General features: G+C 46.2%; 12 non-coding genes across 12 annotated transcripts; all 12 read right to left on the bottom strand.

Annotated features, from left to right (window-relative positions):
• Nucleotides 1-1016: 1016 nt before the first annotated feature.
• Nucleotides 1017-1131, bottom strand: LOC132145796 (U5 spliceosomal RNA). Its single transcript, XR_009434562.1, has one exon. It is a non-coding gene; the product is annotated as a U5 spliceosomal RNA (small nuclear RNA).
• A 513-nt stretch (nt 1132-1644) lies between these two features.
• Nucleotides 1645-1718, bottom strand: trnai-aau (transfer RNA isoleucine (anticodon AAU)). The gene has a single exon. It is a non-coding gene; the product is annotated as a tRNA-Ile (tRNA).
• Nucleotides 1719-9080: 7362 nt separating this feature from the next.
• trnaf-gaa (transfer RNA phenylalanine (anticodon GAA)) lies at nt 9081-9153 on the bottom strand. Its single transcript has one exon. It is a non-coding gene; the product is annotated as a tRNA-Phe (tRNA).
• A 106-nt stretch (nt 9154-9259) lies between these two features.
• trnai-aau (transfer RNA isoleucine (anticodon AAU)) lies at nt 9260-9333 on the bottom strand. Its single transcript has one exon. It is a non-coding gene; the product is annotated as a tRNA-Ile (tRNA).
• A 96-nt stretch (nt 9334-9429) lies between these two features.
• trnap-ugg (transfer RNA proline (anticodon UGG)) lies at nt 9430-9501 on the bottom strand. Its single transcript has one exon. It is a non-coding gene; the product is annotated as a tRNA-Pro (tRNA).
• A 2070-nt stretch (nt 9502-11571) lies between these two features.
• Nucleotides 11572-11644, bottom strand: trnaf-gaa (transfer RNA phenylalanine (anticodon GAA)). The gene has a single exon. It is a non-coding gene; the product is annotated as a tRNA-Phe (tRNA).
• Nucleotides 11645-11745: 101 nt separating this feature from the next.
• On the bottom strand, nt 11746-11819 carry trnai-aau (transfer RNA isoleucine (anticodon AAU)). Its single transcript has one exon. It is a non-coding gene; the product is annotated as a tRNA-Ile (tRNA).
• A 1363-nt stretch (nt 11820-13182) lies between these two features.
• On the bottom strand, nt 13183-13254 carry trnaq-uug (transfer RNA glutamine (anticodon UUG)). The gene has a single exon. It is a non-coding gene; the product is annotated as a tRNA-Gln (tRNA).
• Nucleotides 13255-13738: 484 nt separating this feature from the next.
• Nucleotides 13739-13810, bottom strand: trnap-ugg (transfer RNA proline (anticodon UGG)). The gene has a single exon. It is a non-coding gene; the product is annotated as a tRNA-Pro (tRNA).
• An 8795-nt stretch (nt 13811-22605) lies between these two features.
• Nucleotides 22606-22677, bottom strand: trnaq-cug (transfer RNA glutamine (anticodon CUG)). Its single transcript has one exon. It is a non-coding gene; the product is annotated as a tRNA-Gln (tRNA).
• A 304-nt stretch (nt 22678-22981) lies between these two features.
• On the bottom strand, nt 22982-23054 carry trnaf-gaa (transfer RNA phenylalanine (anticodon GAA)). Its single transcript has one exon. It is a non-coding gene; the product is annotated as a tRNA-Phe (tRNA).
• Nucleotides 23055-23160: 106 nt separating this feature from the next.
• trnai-aau (transfer RNA isoleucine (anticodon AAU)) lies at nt 23161-23234 on the bottom strand. The gene has a single exon. It is a non-coding gene; the product is annotated as a tRNA-Ile (tRNA).
• Nucleotides 23235-23457: the final 223 nt, after the last annotated feature.

Raw genomic sequence — 23457 nt, 5'->3', positions numbered from 1 at the left:
TTCCAAAACATTCAGCAAGCGCTGGTTGTTCTGACGATGCCTATTTTCCAGTTGGTCAATACAATCCAAAGCATCTTGTAGCTTCTTTTCAAGCGCACCTGTGCGGCTCACCTGCGCCTCCACCAAAACACCGTAATCATGCACCTCAGCCATCGCGTTCTCAAATCGGTTTTCGAAAGCCTCAATCCTCTTCACCGCGGAATCAAGCAGTGTGTTAGTAGAGGTATTGACTTGCAGTAGCTTATTGAGTTTGGACTCGAGACCATCAAACCTGGCATTGTAGTCGAGGCCAGTTGCTTCCACTGCTGCTCCCGCACCTGCCATTTTCTGTCGTTGTTGCCTCGTGTGCGGTCTCCCTTTCGTACGCAGTCAATCCGGAATTTGACGGTGCTAAGGCTGTGTCAGCGTCAGAAAAAGCCATGCATTGTTCAGTTATGTCGGTGCAGTAGCGTTGGTTGGGGGAGAAACAGCAGCATGCACAGCTCCTCGTTAGTATAGTGGACAGTATCTCCGCCTGTCACGAGGAAGCCCGGGATTCGATTCCCCGACGGGGAGAGCTAGCTCTTTTTGGCTTCCGAACGATCCATCTAAAAAAGTTTTGGGAGGAGCCACAGGTCACAGAAGGAGTTCTGCTTCGACATCAGCCCGAGCCAAAGGACATGCGTTGGCCGGGAATTGAACCCAGGTAAAGTGCTTGGAAGGCAGCTATGCTCACCACTATACCACCAACACAGTCAGCAGTCAGCCACTTGCGCCATCGCTCGAAGTGCACGAGTCGCCGATAGGGCTAGAGGAGCTGATGAGATCTTTGTTTGGACCCATCACTAAAGGGAGCCTTCCAGAGTTTGCATCCCATCACGTACAAGAAAGTGCTGCCTTCCCATGCCAGCTAAATAAACACTAAGTGCTGACAGCGCAAACGCAGAGAGTGCAAATACAGACGATGACCAGTGGCACGCCCTCCTGCAGCATGTTGGCGGACGGCCAAATTGATTCTGCTCTTGACATTTCGATGTAGCTCTGCTGTGAGCAGAGCACCCAAAAATACAGGTCACTCGCAAAAGTTCCCCTCCACGGAAATCTTTAGTAAAAGGCGAAAGATTTATGCGACAATGAAGAGAAACTCGAGCTGTGTCTACGACCCCTCGGGCCTGTGCGCTGCCTCTGGTAAACCACTACGCTCGCCAAGGGTCATCAAGGGTGACGACGCCTGCCCACATGCGTTTCGTCACCCCCCCCACTCCAAAAGGGAGGAGTAAAACTCACAAAAGTCCCCTCGGTCCACCAATAACCACAAGCCCAATCAAGGCAATCTCTTTCTCATGCCTCCATCTGAAAAGTTGGAGAAAATCTTATATGAATAAAAGAGTCTTTTAAAGAAATCCCTTATACCGAGGTCACCGATGCGCCAAAAAGTATTTCAGACATGGTCCTGCCTCAAAAAAGGGAAAAGAGTGGGAGATGTTGCCGAATCCCGGGATCAAACCACGGACCTTTAGATCTTCAGTCTAACGGTCTCCCAACTGAGCTATTTCGGCTAAAACAAACCTCTGCTTAGCAAGCAGGGATTTCAGTGAGATCACCCTACTCTTTGTCGGAGCTGAAGAGCACAGCAGAGATGAGCCCCCAGACAATAAAAACAGCTGGCCAGTACGGGGATCGAACCCGCGACCTTGGCGTTATTAGCACCACGCTCTAACCAGCTGGGCTTACCGGCCTGGCTTAGCCATCCGTGTCTGCCTGATTAGCAAAAACCTGCGATAATGTTTGTGAATGCAATGAGACAATAAAGCTTCACGTTTTAACCTGAACAAGGGCTTGTCTGGGATTTGAACCCGGGACCTCTCGCACCCAAAGCGAGAATCATACCCCTAGACCAATGAGCCTTCTTCTTCTGGTGAAATTAACCAAAATCCAACATTTTTTCTATGAATATTTTTACATTATTATGGGATATTCGGGGGATCCCTAGAGGGCGAGGGGCTTACAGTATGCGACCAACCACGAGTTCCTGGGTGGTCCGGTTCCTGAGTTCAAATTCCAAATTTTGGGTGGCTGTAACTCGGACCCCCGGGGTCATAGGGACTTGGGGCTGGTGTCGTCGCAAAGAGGGCCCCCTGGTCTGACTTTGTCCTGATTTTGGTGCAGCTTGGCCCCGTTTTGGCGGAGTTACAGCTTGGCAAAATGTGTGTCATTTTGGTTAACATTCACCACGTGGTGAAATTAACCAAAATCCAACATTTTTTCTATGCATATTTCTTCAGTATAATGGGATAAAATTTACAAAAATTGATTCCTCTGAGTGCCCTGTGTACAGTAGAGGTGTTTTCTTTAATAATATGGCACACATTTGAAATAAACAAAGTTAAATACAGTTGCTATTTAATGAACATTGAGACACGCACCACATGTGGTGCACAAGTGTTCCAAAATTCTACGCTCGTTTTTATGCAAATTCTTCAGTATTTTGGGATAAAACTTGCAAAAATGGATTCCTCTGAATGCCCTTTGTACAGTACAAGTGTTTTCTCTAGGCCTCATCATAAAAATTTTCTTCCGACTTCCACCCCCCTCGAGCTGCCTTCTCTAGCCGGGGAGGGTGCACCCTGGCCGGCATGGATGAGTAGGTGCGAGGGGGGTGGATGGTACTATTATTTTGCTAATATCTCCGCAAAGCGGTGGACCCCAGGGCTGAAATTCGGGGGATCCCTAGAGGGTCGAGGGGCCTACCGTATGCGACCACCCTCGAGTTCCTGGGTGGTCCGGTTCCTTAGTTATAACGGATATAATTCCACATTTTGGGGGGCCGTAACTCGGACCCCCGGGGTCATAGGGACATGGGCCTGTGTCGTCGGATAGAGGGCCCACTGGTCTGACTTTGTCCCGATTTTGGTGCAGTTTGGCCCCGTTTTGGCGTAGTTACAGCTTGGCAAAATGTGTGACATTCTGGTTAACATTCACCTCATGTGGTGAAATTAACCAAAATCCAACATTTTTTCTATGCATATTTCTACAGTATTATGGCATAAAATTTACAAAAATGGATTCCCCTTAGTGCCCTGAGTACAGTACAAGTGTTTTCTCTAGGCCTCATTCTAAAATTTTTCTTCCGACTTCCACCCCCCTCGAGCTGCCTTCTCTAGCCGGTTTCAAATCATCAGCTCATTAGAGACTGCAAGACCTGATTTGGGTGTGTCTAATAAGGGAGACAATAAAAATGTGCAGGGCAGGGGTGCCTCCAGGACAGGTTTGAGAACCACTGCCCTAAATAGACAGACTGAGCATCGATGCAATGCGGCCACACTCTCTACGTTAGTTAATTTTTTTGGACTAAAAGCTGCCGAAAAGTATTTCAGACATTGTCCTGCGCAAACTGGTTGCAAAATAGGCAGGGCACCAGAAACATCTGAGACACAACAGGGGCAGTGAGTGTGTCAGGAACCAATGGGTGTGGTGCTGTCGGCCTGGGACAAATTGGCCTTAACTGGGTGGACGTGGCTGAACGCTGAGGGTGTACGGCTGATGGCCAGATTGAAGTTGCTGTGGCAGATGTACAGGTAGCTGAGGGCCCAATCTTTCTAAACTTGGTCTTTGCTGTCCAGCTGTGTCTGGTGGCATCTGGTAGGTATGCAACTGGTGGCTATATTGTGGAGGCACAACAGGCTGTACTCGTGCTGGAGGCAAAGCATCCAAAGCCACTGGACGTGCCTCTGGAAGGTCCAGCCCTTGCAACAGCAAAGAGACCTCCTGACCCTTTAAACGGTTATTGTGCCACGTCGTAAGAGTCCTCTGATTTACCTCAACTAGCTGAAGGGTTGTGTCACTCATCACCGTTCCATTGCTCAAGATTAGCTGCCGAATTCTTCTGTAATCACGAAGAATGAGATCCCATCTAGACAGAGATTCTGTCCGCTGTTTCTTGGGGCTTCGGTGGATGTTACATAACCTTATGAAAATAATTTCAACAAGGCAACAGCAATTAGGCCACTGTGCTGGAGAGCTGCTAGAACCCAAAACACACCTTTTTGTGCTTTCGACACCAGGAGTGAAGACAGCTTTCTTTTTCGGGGACCTAAAACGTCCTGTAAGTAGCCTGTCTTGATGACGAGCAGCATACACTACCCTGTCTTTATAAAATTTGTCCAGGTTCTGCCAAAAACCCACAATGGTCGCAACTTGTTGGTTGGTAAGTGTGAGGCTTGTCTGTGTGCGCAGCTCCACCAGACACTCCACCAACGCATCCACCCGGTCCATTCCAGGAATGCAGTGCTCGTCAACAGCCTGGAAATATATAACTGTTGGTTAGGTATTTACATGCTGTTAAGTAAGTTTACTGCTTAATGGCAAATAACTAAATGAGTCACAATTCGTATAGAAAAGGAAAATTTACCATTGCTGAGGGTGTATCTAAAGGAGCCTGGACACTGAGCAGTGGTGGAGTCTGGACACTGGGCACTGGTGCAGCTACACTGGGCACTGGTGCAGCTGAAGGAGCCTGGACTCTGAGCAGTGGTGAAGCCAGGACACTGGGCACTGGTGCAGCTGAAGAAGCCCGGACTCTGAGCAGTGGTGGAGCCTGGACACTGGGCACTGGTGCAGCTGAAAAAGCCCGGACTCTGAGCAGTGGTGGAGCCTGGACACTGGGCACTGGTGCAGCTGAAGGAGCCCGGACTCTGAGCAGTGGTGGAGCCAGGACACTGGGCACTGGTGCAGCTACACTGGGCACTGGTGCAGCTGAAGGAGCCTGGACACTGGGCACTGGTGCAGCTACACTGGGCACTGGTGCAGCTGAAGGAGCCTGGACACTGGGCACTGGTGCAGCTACACCGGGCACTGGTGCAGCTGAAGGAGCCCGGACACTGGGCACTGGTGGAGTCTGGACACTGGGCACTGGTGCAGCTGAAAGAGCCTGGACACTGGGCACTGGTGGAGTCTGGACACTGGGCACTGGTGCAGCTGAAGGAGCCTGGACACTGGGCACTGGTGGAGTCTGGACACTGGGCACTGGTGCAGCTGAAGGAGCCCGCACTCTGGGCAGTGGTGGAGCCTGGACACTGGGCACTGGTGCAGCTGAAGGAGCCCGGACTCTGAGCAGTGGTGGAGCCAGGACACTGGGCACTGGTGCAGCTACACTGGGCACTGGTGCAGCTGAAGGAGCCTGGACACTGGGCACTGGTGCAGCTACACTGGGCACTGGTGCAGCTGAAGGAGCCTGGACACTGGGCACTGGTGCAGCTACACCGGGCACTGGTGCAGCTGAAGGAGCCCGGACACTGGGCACTGGTGCAGCTGAAGGAGCCTGGACACTGGGCACTGGTGGAGTCTGGACACTGGGCACTGGTGCAGCTACACTGGGCACTGGTGCAGCCGAAGGAGCCCGCACTCTGGGCAGTGGTGGAGCCTGGACACTGGGCACTGGTGCAGCTGAAGGAGCCTGGACACTGGGCACTGGTGGAGTCTGGACACTGGGCACTGGTGCAGCTGAAGGAGCCTGGACACTGGGCACTGGTGGAGTCTGGACACTGGGCACTGGTGCAGCTACACTGGGCACTGTTGCAGCTGAAGGAGCCCGCACTCTGGGCAGTGGTGGAGCCTGGACACTGGGCACTGGTGCAGCTGAAGGAGCCTGGACACTGGGCACTGGTGCAGCTACACTGGGCACTGGTGCAGCTGAAGAAGCCTGGACACTGGGCCATGGTGGAGTCTGGACACTGGGCACTGGTGCAGCTGAAGGAGCCTGGACACTGGGCACTGGTGGAGTCTGGACACTGGGCACAGGTGCAGCTACATTGGGCACTGGTGCAGCTGAAGGAGCCTGGACACTGGGAACTGGTGCAGCTGGTAGAACTGGTGGACCTGAAAGGACTAAGTCGTCTGATGCCACAAGATTTGCCACTGTGGCTTCCTCTCCAAAGAAATCAATGAAACCCTCATCCCTTTCCACTTGCTCCTCCACATCTATCTCCTCCAGCAAATGAGAGGTCCTCTCAGAGGTAGGGCACATGTCCTCCAGGGGCTGACTATTCTGCCTCAACAAGTACTGTACTCCAATGAGCTCTCTTGAGGAAATATTTGTAACAGAAAACGTTTTTAATGGAAATTATGCAGAAAGGTTTATTCAGAAATGCAGTAAATATTTTGTTGTCCACTTCTGTATGAACAATATATATCTAATTCAGAGGGTATCATAAAAAGACAGGATTACTCTATATTCTACTATGTATTTTATTTTCTCCCCTGAAACCTAGAACACAGAATAATGTACAAATATTCTGGTAGTATAATTTTTCTCTGATATGTCAAAATTACATTATTACTGTCCAAAAGCAATTGTAATTTTAACAAAAACATGCTACATCATGAGCTGCATTTACCAAAATATTTTTACCTGTGTATACTGCAGGTCGAGTGAAGCTTGGGACCAATTTCCTGCCATACAACTTATTGTAGTTCTCATTGACAGAGTAAACCAGCTCCCCTGTGTAAGAGCGCAGAGTTGAACCTTCATCTGCAACAGCAGCTTCAGCCCGGTCCTGATTCCAGCGTAATAAACCTTCCAGGAGATAAATCTGGAAGTTCAGGCTGTTTGCGCTGTTCCCTAGAAAAAGAAATAGAAAGCCAAATATTGCTTTGAGAAAATGCAAAACAGAAAATTTAATCTGCAAATATCTTGATAAACATGAATTAGTGGCAAAATGTGGTATATTCTGACATGACAAACCTGGAATAAATCTGCTTAGGTGGCAGTGAAATGATTCCAGGGATGTGGAGCCTCTGGCACAACGATAGGTTTTTAGAACCACCCCACCCTTGTTTGTAGTTCCAGTTTCAGTATAGAGCGGCACATTTGGAGGATCTTGGATACAGGTGACGTGCCGCCTCTGGACATTCCAGATGTGCTGCATTCTCACACTGTCAAGTAGTGGAACACCAAGAGCATCATTCCCCTTGCCACCCATGAGCTCTCTGATGAGCATATCAAGGAGGCGGATAGTGGTTTCTTCTCCTCGTGTTCTCCTCCTGCAGTGCTGGAGCAGCTCAGCTTTAGTTAAATGATGGTCCAGTTCAGCCTCCGTCAGTGTAGGCCAGCCCTGTTGGATGAGTTGCTCCCTTTTGGCCCGTCTCAGCAGAGTGAGATCCCCTGCATCCCACTCAAAAATACAGGATGACAGCCTAGCCATAAAAGTAGGGTACAACTGGTGGGCATCAGTGGTGCACCCTACTGCCAGACGTCGCATAAAATGCCAAATGTCTAGGCGGACGATGACATCGGGCCAGCCGCTGAACCGCCTCTTCAATTTAGTCTCTCCCACTGTCTTGCAACAACCACAGTCCACATAAATGACAGTGGGAGGATCAACACCAGCACTCCGGTATCGCTCCATGAGCCCTGCAGCCATGTGGTCTAACCCAGCCCCTTCATTCGCAGTCAAGACACTCATCAGCACCTGACCTATCTCATTGCCCACTGAGGTAAGCCACTGTGCTGTGCCTTTCGCAGGCCCGCTCAACTTCTTGGTGATCTGCAAGAAACAATAAGCATAGCAAATAATACAACAGGCATCCAAATCAGTTACACTGAAAAAAATATACTCTCGGTCTAAAAATACATTATAGATAAGGGTACAGTCAAGTAAGCAGCTTATCTGACCTTCTTAGTTGAATCCATTTTTAAAATTGATCCATACGTGGATGTTATGCTGGCCTTTATGTGATCGAGCCTGTTGAGAATGTCCTGACTGTATACAGTGAGGAGCCATTTGTAGCTGGGTACTGAAGCAAGTGGTGGTGGCTCCTGGAAGTGCACCGGATGCAGGCCACGATTATCAAAAAAGGCCACTCACTCTGATGTGTACCGAAGCGCACGTTTCAAGTTCAAAGCGTATGTATATGTTCAATTCATAGTGAGTAATACAGTGGTGTATCGAGGTATACAGAGGTAAATGATGTCACACTTCTCCATGTGTGAAGAAGTTGCGCAGCACAAATCCGTGAACCAATGTTCCAAAGTGAAGTATACTTTGACGGATTTCCCCTGCTCAGGGAGTGGGGAGCAATGAACACTGTGTAGGGACCATGTCAATCGCTAGGAGCTCACTTCTAATGAGCTGATTATCCGAATCAGGTGTGCTAACAAAGAGAGACATGCAAAACATGCAGACCTGGGGGGAGCGAGGACTAGAATTGAGAACCGCTTCCTTAGACTTTTAGTCAGTGTGCTCCAAGAAAGGTTTGAAAACCATTGCCCTAAAGAGACCGACTGAGCGTTGACGCAATGCTGCCACACTCCCACGTTAGCTTTTTTTGGGCTCACAGCTGCCAAAAAGTATTTCAGACATGGTCCTGTGCAAATTGGTTGCAAAACAGTGCCATATTACGCACAGTTCCCTAAAACAGTGGTTTTCAAACCTGTCCTGGAGGCACCCCTGCCCTTCACATTTTGAATGTTTCCCTCATCTAACACACCTGTTTCAAATCATCAGCTCATTAGTAGAGACCGCGAGACCTTATTTGGGTGTGTCTAATAAGGGAGACAATAAAAATGTGCAGGGCAGGGGTGCCTCCAGGACAGGTTTGAGAACCACTGCCCTAAAGAGACAGACTGAGCATCGATGCAATGCGGCCACACTCTCTACGTTAGTTAATTTTTTTGGACTAAAAGCTGCCGAAAAGTATTTCCGACATTGTCCTGCGCAAACTGGTTGCAAAATAGGTCCCACCGAGATTTGAACTCAAATCACTGGATTCAGAGTCCAGAGTGCTAACCATTACACCATGGAACCTTAACTGGTGCAGCTGTTGCTCACAGGGCTACAAACACTGGCACCATCGCCAAACTAGTGCTGTTTTATCTTTTCCTGCGGCAAGAAAGCACACAGGCTCCACCGAGATTCGAACTCAGATTGCTGGATTCAAAGCCCAGAGTGCTATTACACCATGGAACCGAAACTGCTTGGTTGGAGGCCAACTTGGAAACAGATAGCTCTCTGGCAGTGGGGAAGCAGTTATACAGGGAGGTTGGAACCCAGTGATTTTTGGTCAATGGCCCGCCTCAAAAAAGGGAAAAGAGTGGGAGATGTTGCCGAAACCCGGAATCGAACCAGGGACCTTTAGATCTTCAGTCTAACGTTCTCTCAACTGAGCTATTTCGGCTACAACAAACCTCTGCTTAGCAAGCAGTGATTTCAGTGAGATCACCCTACTCTTTGTCGTAGCTGAAGAGCAGAGCAGAGATGAGCCCCCAGACAATAAAAACAGCTGGCCAGTACAGGGATCGAACCCACGACCTTGGGGTTATTAGCACCACGCTCTAACCAGCTGAGCTAACCGGCCTGGCTTAGCCATTAGTGTCTGCCTGATTGCAAAAAACCTGCCATAATGTTTGTGAATGCAATGAGACAATAAAGCTTAACATTTTAACCTGAACAAGGGCTCGTCCAGGATTTGAACCCGGGCCCTCTCGCACCCAAAGCGAGAATCATACCCCTAGACCAACGAGCCTTCTTGCCCAAAGACAAGAAAAAATAGCTATTTCAGCAACAACAAAAGAAGGAACATGAACTAACGTGGAAGCAATCAAAGTCCTCGAGACAGTGTGAAAGGCTAACGAATGCAAGTTGGCCTCTTAATTGACCTAAAAATGGGGCTGTATCTAACATGTAGAGGGATGTTAGGGAGGACAGCTGAAATGGTCAGATGTCACTTAGACCAGCGGGCCTCAATTCCAGTCCTCGCGCCCCCTGCTCTTCACATTTTGTAAGTTTCTCGTATAGCTTCAGACATTTGTTCCATTCGAACGTAAGTGCCCTGAGAACTGGACATCACATGACATCCCTCCGTGATTCAAGTTCAAATCGTATGTATACGTTCAATTCATAGTGAGTATTACAGTGGTGTATCGAGGTAAATGATGTCACACTTCTCCATGTGTGAAGAAGTTGCGCAGCACAAATCCGTGAACCAATGTTCCAAAGTGAAGTATACTTTGACGGATTTCCCCTGCTCAGGGAGTGGGGAGCAATGAACAGTGTGTAGGGACCATGTCAATCACTAGGAACTCACTTCTAATGAGCTGATTATCCGAATCAGGTGTGCTAACAAAGAGAGACATGCAAAACATGCAGACCTGGGGGGAGCGAGGACTAGAATTGAGAACCGCTTCCTTAGACTTTAAGTCAGTGTGAGCAAAAGAGGTGAGAAGTTGTCTGCATGATCTGAGTGTTCCAATGTAGCCTACATAATACAAGAATCCATACACATGCATACTGGCGTAAAAAGACCGAGAAGGTCCTTAAACACAAAAGCTTAATCTCTTTGTTAATTCGACAACATAATCTCGGCCAGTGCAAAGGAGCAAGCCCAGAGGAGGGACAGCCTCTTTGCATCAAACCCATCATTCCCAGCTATGCTCGTCATTCTTGAAAGGCCAGGGGAATTAGCTCAAATGGTAGAGCGCTTGCTTAGCATGCGAGAGGTAGCGGGATCGATGCCCGCATTCTCCAAGTCGGCTCCTGCCCTTTTACTCACACATCCCTAGATCAGTGGTTTTCAATCCTGTCCTGGAGGCATCCCTGCCCTGCACATTTCGCATTTCCCCTCATCTAACACACCTGTTTCAAATCATCAGCTCATTAGTAGAGACTGCAAGACCTGATATGGGTGTGTCTAATAAGGGAGACATACAAAATGTTCAGGGCAGGGGTGCCTCCAGGTAAGGTTTGAAAACCATTGCCCTAAAGAGACCGACTGAGCGTTGACGCAATGCTGCCACACTCCCACGTTAGCTTTTTTTGGGCTCACAGCTGCCAAAAAGTATTTCAGACATGGTCCTGTGCAAATTGGTTGCAAAACAGTGCCATTTTACGCACAGTTCCCTAAAGCAGTGGTTTTCAAACCTGTCCTGGAGGCACCCCTGCCCTTCACATTTTGAATGTTTCCCTCATCTAACACACCTGTTTCAAATCATCAGCTCATTAGTAGAGACCGCGAGACCTTATTTGGGTGTGTCTAATAAGGGAGACAATAAAAATGTGCAGGGCAGGGGTGCCTCCAGGACAGGTTTGAGAACCACTGCCCTAAAGAGACAGACTGAGCATCGATGCAATGCGGCCACACTCTCTACGTTAGTTAATTTTTTTGGACTAAAAGGTGCCGAAAAGTATTTCAGACATTGTCCTGCGCAAACTGGTGGCAAAATAGGTCCCACCGAGATTTGAACATGGATCACTTGATTCTGAGTCCAGAGTGCTAACCATTACACCATGGAACCTTAACTGGTGCATCTGTTGCTCACAGGGCCACAAACACTGGCACCATCGCCAAACTAGTGCTGTTTTATCTTTTCCTGCGGCAAGAAAGCACACAGGCTCCACTGAGATTCGAACTCAGATAGCTGAATTCAAAGCCCAGAGTGCTGACCATTACACCATGGAACCGAAACTGCTTGATTGGAGGCCAATTTGGAAACAGATAGCTCTCTGGCTGTGGGGAAGCAGTTATACAGAGAGGTTGGAACCCAGTGATTTTTGGTCAATGGCATGCCTCAAAAACGGGGAAAAGTGTGGGAGATGTTGCCAAAACCCAGGATCGAACCAGGGACCTTTAGATCTTCAGTCTAACGCTCTCCCAACTGAGCTATTTCGGCTACAACAAACCTCTGCTTAGCAAGCAGGGATTTCAGTGATATCACTCTTTGTCAGAGCTGAAGAGCAGAGCAGAGATGAGCCCCCAGACAATAAAAACAGCTGGCCAGTACGGGGATCGAACCCACGACCTTGGCGTTATTAGCACCACACTCTAACCAGCTGAGCTAACCGGCCTGGCTTAGCCATCAGTGTCTGCCTGATTGAAAAAAACCTGCCATAATATTTGTGAATGCAATGAGACAATAAAGCTTCACGTTTCAACCCGAATCAGGTGTGCTAACAAAGAGAGACATGCAAAACATGCAGACCTGGGGGGAGCGAGGACTAGAATTGAGAACCGCTTCCTTAGACTTTAAGTCAGTGTGAGCAAAAGAGGTGAGAAGTTGTCTGCATGATCCGAGTGTTCCAAGGTAGCCTACATAATACAAGAATCCATACACATGCATACTGGCGTAACAAGACCGAGAATGTCCTTAAACACAAAAGCTTAATCTCTTTGTTAATTTGACAACATAATCTCGGCCAGTGCAAAGGAGCAAGCCCAGAGGACGGACAGCCTCTTTGCATCAAACCCGTCATTCCCAGCTATGCTCGTCATTCTTGAAAGGCCAGGGGAATTAGCTCAAATGGTAGAGCGCTCGCTTAGCATGCGAGAGGTAGCGGGATCGATGCCTGCATTCTCCAAGTTGGCTCCTGCCCTTATACTCACATATCCCTAGATCAGTGGTTTTCAATCCTGTCCTGGAGGCATCCCTGCCCTGCACATTTCGCATTTCCCCTCATCTAACAAACCTGTTTCAAATCATCAGCTCATTAGTAGAGACTGCAAGACCTGATTTGGGTGTGTCTGATAAGGAAAACATACAAAATGTTCAGGGCAGTGGTGCCTCCAGGAAAGGTTTGAAAACCATTGCCCTAAAGAGACCGACTGAGCGTTGACGCAATGCTGCCACACTCCCACGTTAGCTTTTTTTGGGCTCACAGCTGCCAAAAAGTATTTCAGACATGGTCCTGTGCAAATTGGTTGCAAAACAGTGCCATTTTACGCACAGTTCCCTAAAGCAGTGGTTTTCAAACCTGTCCTGGAGGCACCCCTGCCCTTCACATTTTGAATGTTTCCCTCATCTAACACACCTGTTTCAAATCATCAGCTCATTAGTAGAGACCGCATTTGGGTGTGTCTAATAAGGGAGACAATAAAAATGTGCAGGGCAGGGGTGCCTCCAGGACAGGTTTGAGAACCACTGCCCTAAAGAGACAGACTGAGCATCGATGCAATGCGGCCACACTCTCTACGTTAGTTATTTTTTTTGGAATAAAAGGTGCCGAAAAGTATTTCAGACATTGTCCTGCGCAAACTGGTGGCAAAATAGGTCCCATGGAGATTTGAACATAAATCACTTGATTCAGAGTCCAGAGTGCTAACCATTACACCATGGAACCTTAACTGGTGCAGCTGTTGCTCACAGGGCCACAAACACTGGCACCATTGCCAAACTAGTGCTGTTTTATCTCTTCCTGCGGCAAGAAAGCACACAGGCTCCACCGAGATTCGAACTCAGATCGCTGGATTCAAAGCCCAGAGTGCTGACCATTACACCATGGAACCACAACTGCTTGGTTGGAGGCCAACTTGGAAACAGATAGCTCTCTGGCTGTGGGGAAGCAGTTATACAGAGAGGTTGGAACCCAGTGATTTTTGGTCAATGGCCCGCCTCAAAAAAGGGAAAAGTGTGGGAGATGTTGTCAAAACCCAGGATCGAGCCAGGGACCTTTAGATCTTCAGTCTAACACTCTCCCAACTGAGCTATTTCGGCTACAACAAACCTCTGCTTAGCAAGCAGGGATTTCAGTGAGATCACCCTACTCTTTGTCGGAGCTGAAGAGCAGAGCAGAGATGAGCCCCCAGACAATAAAAACAGCTGGCCAGTGCGGGGATCGAACCCGCGACCTTGGCATTATTAGCACCACGCACTACTCAGCTGAGCTAACCGGCCTGGCTTAGCCATTAGTGTCTGCCTGATTGAAAAAAACCAGCTATAATGTTTGTGAATGCAATGAGACAATAAAGCTTCACGTTTTAACCTGAACAAGGGCTCGTCCGGGATTTGAACCCGGGACCTCTCGCACCCAAAGCGAGAATCATACCCCTAGACCAACGAGCCTTTTTGCCCAAAGCCAAGAAAAAAGAGCTATTTCAGCAACAACAAAAGAAGGAACATGAACTAACGTGGAAGCAATCAAAGTCCTCGAGACAGTGTGAAAGGCTAACGAATGCAAGTTGGCCTCTTAATTGACCTAAATGGGGCTGTATCTAACATGTAGAGGGATGTTAGGGAGGACAGCTGAAATGGTCAGATGTCACTTAGACCAGCGGGTCTCAATTCCAGTCCTCGCGCCCCCTGCTCTTCACATTTTGTAAGTTTCTCGTATAGCTTCAGACATTTGTTCCATTTGAACGTAAGTGACCTGAGAACTGGACATCACATGACATCCCTCCGTGATTCAAGTTCAAAGCGTATGTATACGTTCAATTCATAGTGAGTAATACAGTGGTGTATCGAGGTATACAGAGGTAAATGATGTCACACTTCTCCATGTGTGAAGAAGTTGCGCAGCACAAATCCGTGAACCAATGTTCCAAAGTGAAGTATACTTTGACGGATTTCCCCTGCTCAGGGAGTGGGGAGCAATGAACACTGTGTAGGGACCATGTCAATCACTAGGAGCTCACTTCTAATGAGCTGATTATCCGAATCAGGTGTGCTAACAAAGAGAGACATGCAAAACATGCAGACCTGGGGGAGCGAGGACTAGAATTGAGAACCGCTTCCTTAGACTTTAAGTCAGTGTGAGCAAAAGAGGTGAGAAGTTGTCTGCATGATCCGAGTGTTCCAAGGTAGCCTACATAATACAAGAATCCATACACATGCATACTGGCGTAACAAGACCGAGAAGGTCCTTAAACACAAAAGCTTAATCTCTTTGTTAATTCGACAACATAATCTCGGCCAGTGCAAAGGAGCAAGCCCAGAGGAGGGACAGCCTCTTTGCATAAAACCCGTCATTTCGAGCTATGCTCGTCATTCTTCAAAGGCCAGGGGAATTAGCTCAAATGGTAGAGCGCTCTCTTAGCATAGGAAGGGGTCCAATCTTTGAGCCCCGCACGCAAGCGAAAAAGACGCAGAACACGTGAAAACGCCGAAGGATTTCCCCTGCGGCAATACTCGGGGTATATGTTTTTGCGTTTTGAAGAGTTGTTATTACATGTGAAAAAATTCTACCCTCCGCGGCCTGGATTCGAACCCGTGCTCTCTCAGATGAGCCGTGACGTCATATGTCCACGACGTGTATTGTTAAGCGTGCAATAAACCGAGACTTTTATTTTGTTATCTATGACATACCATTGATTGCTTTTATACTACATAGATTTGTGTGTGTGTGTGTGTGTATTAAAAAAAAACTTTTTTCATGTTTGTGTTTAAATAGAATTAATAAAAAACGTTTCTTCAAATATGTTTTGTGTGTGTGGATATGATTTGATTGATATGATTTAGCAGATTTTTTTTTATCTGATCAAAAAAATGTTCTATTAAAATGAATACAAACACATACACACAATATAAAAAGAACAATATAAAAGAGTGGGCCCATATAATATAAACAATATATATATATATACAGGAAAGATATTATGTACTACTTATATTAAAAAAATATATATGAAAAGAGTGGGCCCATATAATATATACAAAATATACACAGGAAATAAATTATTTACTATGGAGGCGGAGTTTGTCATTTATTTTGCCTGCCGCTGTTCTGCCAACCAATCATCTAAAGTTTTTCCATTAGAGGAGCGTGAGCAAAATGTGGCATTCCCATATCGGCTATGACCAAACTCTTTAGTTTTGGGCTGCCCACATTCGCTGCACTTGTTAAAAGTTACCCCTCGCACATACTTCCTCTTATGGACTCCGCTTTCCGTCTCCAGGGCCCGCCGGCGCCTGTTCCTCTGGGTGTAACGGGACACAGAAGCAGCAGGCGCTGGAGCAGGCGCTGGAGCAGGCGCTGGAGCAGGCGGAGCTGGGCCTGGACCGGATGTCAAAGCACCAGAAGATGAAATCACCATCGACACAGTCATGTCTGGGTTAAGGACTAGTGTGCCTAACAGTGACCCAGGTGCTGAAATGGGCTGCACAACTCCTGCTGCTGTGGGGACGGGTGCGATAGGGCACTCCCTTTTGGCAGCAGTGGGCCGGCGACCCGGTCGCAGAATTGGAGCCTGTCCTTCTCGATTTGGCGGAAGGATAAATTGATGTTTTGGGCCTGATGTTGATGGCACGTCATCCAATTTTTCCCTCGGCAGAGGAAGCTGCATATCAGCCACATCAATTGGGTCAGATGGAGTCAGTCCCTGGGCAAGGACACTCATTTGCTGATTCTTCTGCTGCCGTTGAAACCTGAAAGTAAATTACTTGTAATATATATATATATATATATATATATATATATATATATATATATATATATATATATATATATATATATATATATATATATATATATATGTGTGTGTGTGTGTGTGTGTGTGTGTGTGTGTGTGTGTGTGTGTGTGTACAGAAGTATTCAGTTCCCTGGAACCAAATAATGTGCCTTGCTTACCACTGAATGAGTGTCCTCTGGTTCAGCTCAAACAGCTGGATCATTGTTTCATCCATCAGCCTTCGACTGTTAAGCACCAGGTCTCGGATGTGGTGGTAATCTGAAAGGATTTTAGACCACCTGGGGGTGCAAACTCCAGCCTTCTTGGTCGGTGACTTGTGTAAAGCACACAGCTTCATACAAATGGCCTCAACCAAGCGACTGGTGCTGGGCCACTGTGCTGGACCCCCAGGATGTCCAATCAGACACCGTTTCACACTCTCCACACCCGGTGTGACTCCAGACCGCTTCGGTGCCTTAAAGCGCCCATGTGTCAGCTGAGGCTGATGTCGAGGCTGATAGTTGACCCGCTGTTTATCAACGCCAGGGAGAGCTGTCCACAGCTGGATGGCCTCTGTCACCTGCAGGTCGGTGAGGTAAGGAGCCTCACGAAGACCCACCAGGAAACCAGCCAGATCCTGGACCTTGTCCCACCCAGCGATGCCATCAGGTCCAATGACTGCTCCCTAGGAAATGCAGATTAGTGTTAATATACACTTTCAGTCAAAAGCCTTTGAACAGAAATATTTTTTTACATTTTTTAAAGAATTCTGCTCAACAAGCCTGCATTTATTTTATTCAAATACAACAAAAGCCATTATATTGTGAAATAATTTTACTATTTAAAATAAAAATGCTTTCTATTTGAATATAGTTTAAAGTGTAAGTTATTTCTGTGATGCACAGCTGTATTTTCAGCATCATTCCTCCAGTCTTCAGTGTCACATGATCTTCAGAAATCATTCAGATATCCTGATTTGTTGTTCTAGAAACCTTTTTTTATTGATATTATTATCAATATTTAGAACAGTTGTGTACATTTTGTTCAAGATTCTTTGATGAATAGAAGGATCCAAGATAAGAGTTTATCTGTAATAAAAAGCTTTTTTAACATTATACACTATACCATCCAAAAGTGTGGAGTCAGACCATTTAAATCATTATATATTTAGTATTAAATTATAGAAATTAATACTTTTATTTAGCAAGGACGCATTAAATAGATGATAAAGACATTTATAATGTTACAATATATACTGAACTTTCTATTCATCAAAGAAACCTAAACAAAAAATCTCTAGGAGCTATTTTTAACCTAATAATAATAATAATAATATAGCACCCGGCACCCGGTTTTCTTAGCAGCAAATTGGAATGATTTCTGAAGAATCGTGTGCCCTGAGTAATGATGCTAAAATTCAGCATTGGAATCACAAGACTGAATTACTTTTTAAAATATATTCAAATGGATAGCAGTTATTTTAAATAGTAAAAATATTTCAAAATATTACTGCTTTTGTTGTATTTTGAATCAAATAAATGCAGGCTTAAAAAAAACACCTTGCTTGTAGTGTATTTGGAATAAAACGAGACTGAAACAAAATAAAGCCCTTAGAGTGTCTTACCTGAGCCTCGCCGGAGACACTGCTTCCAGTGTCAGATGGCTGTGACAGCACTGAAGAGGCAGGGGCAAGATGCTGTCCCTCTCCTCCAGATGATGTGGACGGCTCAGCCAGTGATGCTGGGGACTGAGGCAGAGGCAAAGATGAGGGGCTGTTTCTGAGATCACGGCAGGGGTCATCCTCATACAGCACTGGAACTGTGATGTCCTCCATGCTCTCTTCCTCAAACCCCTCATCTAGCAGGTCCTGATCATCAACCTGCTCCACCAGCCGGTCTTCCTCCTCTGGGTTCTGGAGCACTGGAGTCAGTGTTTTGCCAGTCTGGCTGTAAAGGTACTCAATTCCCAGCAATTCACCTACATTAATAAAATAATAAAAAAATGAAAAAAAGTGCTCTTAATAATTTATCAAGTACATTGGAGGCTAAATAGATAACTTAATAGAATATTGCAAAAGAACAAATTAAATTTCTTACCTGTATATGCTCCAGGAGGGCGATAGCGCTCATCCCAGGGCTTCCCAAAGACTGTTCGGCTAAGCCGGTCCACAGCCTCTCTCATGGCACTGCCATATGTCCGAATGGAGGACGCCCGTTTTATGGCATCTTCCATTCGGTCATCATTCCAACGCATCAAGCCCTCAAGGAGATAGGCCTGAAAATGCGCATCGCTGGCACTGGTTCCTAAAAGTTAAATAATATTAAAAAATATATAAAAAAGGGTTTTATATGTCACATATGTACAATATATGTACTACACATAAGGTGCTCTGAAGTAACTTGTATACTACATTTAATAGAGTTGTGTAACTAAATTAAAATTGATTGTCACTTATTCCTGTATTACTAGTGACTTGTTAGTCAAGACAGCTTTGTCAATGCTAATGACATTAAAAAGTAATTGTAATGTAGAGTGTGACATTTATTAATGCGGCATTACTTTACAGTGATGGAAGCAGTTACAGTGCTTATATTTTCTACAGAAAAATAATAATCCATATGCATGTAATACCTGGAATAAAACGGTTCAGGTGGAGGTGGAACGACTCCAAGGAGGTAGGGCCACGAGCACACCTGTAGCAGCACAGCTCCACGCTGCCCTTCTTCAGTGTCCCTGTCTTCATGTACAGCGGAAAGTCCTCTGGGTCTTGTATACACTGGACGTGCTTGCGCTGTTCCTTCCATATCTGCTGGATCCGTTCGTGGTCCAGCAGAGGAACTCCCAGGGTGTCCTTCCCATCCGCACTGTCAAACTGATCAATCAGTGACCCAATCAATCTGGCGGTCTCCTCCACCCCCCTGGTCCTCCTCCGGCAGTGCAGTGCCAACTCCCTCCGGGTAATGCGAGCACTGACCGCCTTTTCTGAGATGTGGCCAGTCTTCTTTGACCCACGGACATGAAGCATACGCACAGATAGAGTAAGGAAAAACTGTTCCTCTAATCATTAGAACAACTAATCTCCACCATCCTGTCTGCTCAGGGAGAGCTGAAGAGTGTGTGAGAAGAGCAAACGGTGTGAAAAAGTTATCTGGTGATTATCTAACAACGGGTAAGTTCGGAAACGCAAATAAATACACTGACACCTTGGAACATCCTTACGGTTTTGAAGAAGTGCACTCAAAGAAAGCATCCCGCTTGAGGCATGATATGATATAATTCTGTATTGTAAACAAAACATATTTTAAAATGTTGATTATTTTCCCCCAAGAAATAACGCTTCTCAGTGTGTTTTCACAAAACATTCTTGTAATATGTGCATTTGTGTCATATGCCACACCTGTATTTAGCTGTGCTTCACATTGTGATGCAGCAAATACCAGCTCCTCATCGTCATCTTCAGCAGTGGGAATGGACTTGCCTGGAGCACAAATGTTAAAACTATCATTATGAACAATACACAGAGACAAACATATGTAAGATGGTGCTTACTTACCAGTAGCGAAAAGCTGCATGGGGGGCAAATGTTTGGCTGGGGGTTCTGCTGCTGGAGGAGGTAAAGTGCACTGCAATAATGGATCTGGAAACGGCAAGTTGACAAGTTTGCCATAATGATAAATTAATATATGTAGAAATGCTGTAGGTAAAATTCTATATTCACACTCCTACTCACAGGCTTTAACTGGTGACGTGAGTTTTTTCGCCAGCTGTGAAGGCGACAAATTTTTGCCACGTGCCAACAGCGCTTTCACAGTTGCGGTCTTCTGTACACCAGTTTGGATAGCTGCAGGTGGAGGTGCAGTGGTTGCAGAAACACTGGAGGTTGCAGCGTGAGGTGCAGGCTGACGTACGCTGGTGCCCACAGCAGAAGCCCGTCTTTTCAGGACATATGTCTTGAAAATGGCCATGTTGGTTTTGGGCCTGGCATCTGCCTTAACGAGGTACCTGATGAGGGCTTAAGCCTCCTTGCTCTGGTCCTCATAAACATCTTTCATGGACCGGCCCTGGAAGTCACCAAACTCCACCATCAAGCAGCCCTGGTCTCCAGTTGCCCGGGCTTCTGCCTGCATTTCCTGCTTCCTCTGATACTTCTCCACTTCTTCTGCCATCTCTCTAATTTGAGAAGTGTACTGTAGGAACAGTTGTTTATTTTCTGGCAGGGGTGTTGTCTGCGCCGTCTCATTGGAAATGCTGAGCACCAAATACACGGCATACCCCAGAGAGTTTTCCAGGAGCCATCTAAATCTCTGGCCCTGGTACTTCCCAAACTGAAGTTTGCAGTGAGCCAGTACTAAAAACTGGTCACTGGGGTCTCCACCGTTTGTGCTGACAAAAGTACTGGCCTCTGACAGCACCTCCTCCTTAGGTTTGGCCCTTCCAGACTCCACATTTTCAAGGCGCCTCGCCTCCACCGAAGGTGCCATGAGGAGTCGGCTTGATGTTGCCGATTGCCGTTGAAAAGAGGGATATGCATACATTTTCTGAAATGAAAATCAGAAAAAGACTACTACCTTTTGCAATCTAAAAGACACCTGTATGTTAAGTGTGTAACAATAATTTAACAAGCTACGCATAAACTATATTACTGTGGTAATAAACATGGCCATTACATAAACTGTCCTGAAGATGAGTTTTCTACAAAGGACAGGAATCCCTGACATATAAAATATGTAACGTCAATATGAAATTTCCTTTTATTTTCAATGCTGTCATCTTAAACCATGATTACACACACACCAGGCTACAAAATATTACATTAAATATATTATACTTCAAATGTTGTCATCTTACCCCAGGGTTACACCAGGTGCTTTTACCTCTTAAAATCTCAGCCATTTTTCTGTGTTTTTAACTTTCTGGTCTACCTAAATTAAAATGAGCACTATTCCCACATACTTTGGCCCATATGGATACATTTGGCCTTTTTTTTGTTTGTTTTTAGTTAAGACTCTCAATGTTTTTTTATAAAAAAAGTCATTATTATTACATTATTTTAGAAAATATCAATTATTTCTTGGTATAAAATGCAGTTTTCCATATCTACACAACAATTTGGTAACGATTTTTACAATTAAAATGTGTGTGTGTTATTATGTGTTAATACCAAATATAAATGTAAATAGTTTAATCATTATTTTCATTCATAGGGCCCAGAAACCATGATTTCTTAGACAATAAACACATCATTGTTGACAGTAGCATAGCTTAATTAGCTGATGGTCGATAAATTTAACTTATCTGATCATTAATCATGTGAAAAGTTACAGGTTCACAGGTACTGAAGAAAGCATGAACTGTACATGCTAGCTAGCTATACTGACACGATTCATTTTCCAAAAATACACACTGTATATGAACAAATAATGACCAGTTTTCAATGAATGAAGTAATAGCCTTACCTTTAACAAAGATGACAACAACGGCGATTGGTCAAAAGGAGGCCACAGGAGAGAAACGCGATTGATCAAAAGTAAGCCACGGAAGAGAAACGCGATTGATCAAAAGTAAGCCACGGAAGAGAAACGCGATTGTTCAAAAGTAAGCCACAGGCGAAACGCGATTGGTCAAAAGTAAGCCACAGGCGAAACGCGATTGGTCAAAAGTAAGCCACAGGCGAAACGCGATTGGCTCATGTGGGCTTACTTTGTGCTTACTTTGGCTCAGTCGGTGGAAAGCAGTAGGCGCAAGCGAGAGGTAGCGGGATCGATGCCCGCATTCTCCAAGTTGGCTCCTGCCCTTTTACTCACACATCCCTAGATCAGTGGTTTTCAATCCTGTCCTGGAGGCATCCCTGCCCTGCACATTTCGCATTTCCCCTCATCTAACACACCTGTTTCAAATCATCAGCTCATTAGTAGAGACTGCAAGACCTGATTTGGGTGTGTCTAATAAGGGAGACAAACAAAATGTTCAGGGCAGGGGTGCCTCCAGGTAAGGTTTGAAAACCATTGCCCTAAAGAGACCGACTGAGCGTTGACGCAATGCTGCCACACTCCCACGTTAGTTTTTTTTGGGCTCACAGTTGCCAAAAAGTATTTCAGACATGGTCCTGTGCAAATTGGTTGCAAAACAGTGCCATTTTACGCACAGTTCCCTAAAGCAGTGGTTTTCAAACCTGTCCTGGAGGCACCCCTGCCCTTCACATTTTGAATGTTTCCCTCATCTAACACACCTGTTTCAAATCATCAGCTCATTAGTAGAGACCGCGATACCTTATTTGGGTGTGTCTAATAAGGGAGACAATAAAAATGTGCAGGGCAGGGGTGCCTTCAGGACAGGTTTGAGAACCACTGCCCTAAAGAGACAGACTGAGCATCGATGCAATGCGGCCACACTCTCTACGTTAGTTAATTTTTTTGGACTAAAAGGTGCTGTAAAGTATTTCAGACATTGTCTTGCACAAACTGGTGGCAAAATAGGTCCCACCGAGATTTGAACTCAGATCACTGGATTCAGAGTCCAGAGTGCTAACCATTATACCATGGAACCTTAACTGGTGCAGCTGTTGCTCACAGGGCCACAAACACTGGCACCATCGCCAAACTAGTGCTGTTTTATCTTTTCCTGCGGCAAGAAAGCACACAGGGATCTCCACCGAGATTCGAACTCAGATCGCTGGATTCAAAGCCCAGAGTGCTGACCATTACACCATGGAACCGAAACTGCTTGGTTGGAGGCCAACTTGGAAACAGATAGCTCTCTGGCTGTGGGGAAGCAGTGATACAGAGAGGTTGGAACCCAGTGATTTTTGGTCAATGGCCCGCCTCAAAAAAGGGAAAAGTGTGGAAGATGTTGCCAAAACCCAGGATCGAACCAGGGACCTTTAGATCTTCAGTCTAACGCTCTCCCAACTAAGCTATTTCGGCTACAACAAACCTCTGCTTAGCAAGCAGGCATTTCAGTGAGATCACCCTACTCTTTGTCAGAGCTGAAGAGCAGAGCAGAGATGAGCCCCCAGACAATAAAAACAGCTGGCCAATACAGGGATCGAACCCGCGACCTTGGTGTTATTAGCACCACACTCTAACCAGCTGAGCTAACCGGCCTAGGCTTAGCCATCAGTGTCTGCCTGATTGAAAAAAACCTGCCATAATGTTTGTGAATCCAATGAGACAATAAAGCTTCACGTTTCAACCTGAATCAGGTGTGCTAACAAAGAGAGACATGCAAAACATGCAGACCTGGGGGGAGCGAGGACTAGAATTGAGAACCACTTCCTTGGACTTTAAGTCAGTGTGAGCAAAAGAGGTGAGAAGTTGTCTGCATGAC

Source organism: Carassius carassius, chromosome 8 (assembly GCF_963082965.1).
Source record: "Carassius carassius chromosome 8, fCarCar2.1, whole genome shotgun sequence".
NCBI lineage: Eukaryota > Metazoa > Chordata > Actinopteri > Cypriniformes > Cyprinidae > Carassius > Carassius carassius.
Note: the sequence above shows the minus strand (reverse complement) of the source record. Positions and strands in the feature narration are given on the sequence as shown.